Source organism: Thunnus thynnus, unplaced genomic scaffold (assembly GCF_963924715.1).
Source record: "Thunnus thynnus unplaced genomic scaffold, fThuThy2.1 SCAFFOLD_82, whole genome shotgun sequence".
Classification (NCBI taxonomy): Eukaryota; Metazoa; Chordata; class Actinopteri; order Scombriformes; family Scombridae; genus Thunnus; species Thunnus thynnus.
The window spans coordinates 52501-54998 of record NW_027095901.1 but is presented as its reverse complement, the minus strand read 5'-3'; positions in this window follow the sequence as shown (position 1 = coordinate 54998).

Here is a 2498-nt window from a genome sequence, read left to right as displayed (position 1 = left end):
AATTTGGGGGCTCTGAACGCGCCAGTCTTGGACCCATGTCTCTACGACCTTCCGTTGCTGAGATACGGCCATTTCAAAATCCGGAAGTGACGTATCTCAGGACCCGAAGCTCGCACATGCTCGTGGGTGGCACCGTTGGAAAGGCCGTGCCTGAATTAGTGGGGATGGAGCTTGGTTCCAAGTCTCTATGACCTCCCTATCAAAAGTTATTCACGTTTGTCCCGTTTTGTCCAGTGAGACAAACCTCGTTTTACCCCCATACCTAACCCTAACCCTAACCCCTAACTCTAACCCTAACCCTAACCCAGGGGGCTTTTCCCTTTCCAGGAACCTTTGACAGAGCCAGGGATCTTGTCACCCGGGCTGGCCTGGACCCTCTTAATTGCCTTCGGCTGGGGCTGGAAGAGATCAAGTTACGTTGGGTCCCCCACCTGAAAATGTGGCAAGGGAAGCGGGTACGATTCAGCTGGGACAAGAGGTCTTATGTAGAGCTTTTCGTGACGGAAACTGGCCCCCCGATGGTCTCTCACCTGGCAGTCATCCGCTCCCACATCCTCCACCAGGTGGAACGGAGAGGACTCTGTTTTCCCAGTAAGCTGGACCGCTACAGGGAGCAGGGCATGCCGTGGCTGGAAAAGTGTCTTGTGGGGCTGCCCAATAAGATGGTCCATGGGGAGAAATTAGAGACGCTCACGTTCCTTTCATGCATTGGCATCATCGAAAATGGAGACTACATGGACTACGTGGCACCACGCGAGCTCACACTGGACCTGCCTTTGAGGCAATCAAAGATGCAGGAATTACATCTGCGGTCCCACCACAGTCTCCCGAAAGTTGGGCCCTTGGTGGTGTGGCGCCTGCACGAGGACATTCCGTGCAGGGTACCGAAACTAGAAACACATCTGACTTCCAAAGAGCCCCAAAACAAAAAAAACCCGCCAGGAAGAGCCAGAGGACATCCAGGCTGTGGATGAGGAGGACAGACCAGCTGACATACAGAAGCAGACACTGGGGTATATCCCCATAAACTGCCATCCACGCTGGTCAGCCGCTGAGCTCTCCTTTGTTGACCTGACCAGAATATAGTCTCACACAGAAAGGCAGATATTGCATATTTAAAACAATGTGAGCAAAACCTGGTCCCTGCCAGACATTTTAAGGCGTTTATCAAAAAGAGGCAGAGGATGCAGAGAGACAACTAAGTCCAAAGAAGATTTTTCATGTTATGTTGTTAGTTTTCTTAAGTTCATTGTTATGATTACAGCATCTGCGCATTGGTGTGTTCATACTTCATTAGTATTACTATAAGAAAAACAAAAGAAAGAAGTAGTAAGTTTAAACAAAAATTTTTAAAAAAAAACAACAAACAAAAAAACAAACAAAAAAAACCTCCACATGGACTCTGACGTGACGTGGCGTGGGGGCTTGCGTGCCTCGGATGCACTGAGGCCAGACCAAAGAGTCCACAACTTACCTTTGAATATACTTACCTACCTACCTCTTATGCGTTAATACCAACCAAACAGTCCACGACTTACCTTCAAAATACTTACCTACCTCTTGTTCCTTAATACCTACCTCATCTCTCTTGGGTGTCAGGATGTTTCGAAAAGTCACTCCATGGGTGGTACGAATAGACTCCAAATGACCTGAAACGTGCTCCTAAATACTTTCTGCGTGCTCGATTTCGGCCTCCAACACTTGCTGAAATTTTCATCCCATTCATTTCCAATGGGGAGGACATTTTGCTCTATAACTCGGGAACCAAAAGTCGTAGAGACTCGGGAGTGGGTGGCTTCAGACCTAATTCAGGGGCTCTGAACGCGCCAGTCTTGGACCCATGTCTCTACGACCTTCCGTTCCTGAGATACGGCCATTTCAAAAACAGGAAGTGACGTATCTCAGGACCGGAAGCTCGCACATGCTCGTGGGTGGCACTGTTGGAAAGGCCGTGCCTGAATTAGTGGGGATGGAGCTTGGTTCCAAGCCTCTATGACCTCCCTATCAAAAGTTATTCACGTTTGTCCCGTTTTGTCCAGCGAGACAAACCTCGTTTTATCCCCATACCTAACCCTAACCCTAACCCCTAACCCTAACCCTAACCCTAACCCTAAACCCTAACCCTAACCCCTAACCCTAACCCTAAACCCTAACCCTAACCCTAACCCTAACCCTCTAACCCTAACCCTAACCCTAACCCTAACCCTAATCCTAACTCTAATCCACAGAAGGTCTGTGGATTTTGTCCCCCATCACTTCCATTGTGAGGTCATTATGAAGGGATCTTCTAATGGACAGTATGAACAGGAGGAATGAAACAGCAAGAAAAACATGTTTCACTCTTCATTTGGGCTCCTGACTGTTGTTTTAAGACAGAGTTGAAAAATTGTGAACATGTGTTTTAAGGTGATGTCAGACAGAGAGGAGAGGAACTGACATGTATTTATAATGTTTGGGAACTCGTTAACAGTATGTGGATTCTTTTTCTGATAAAAGAC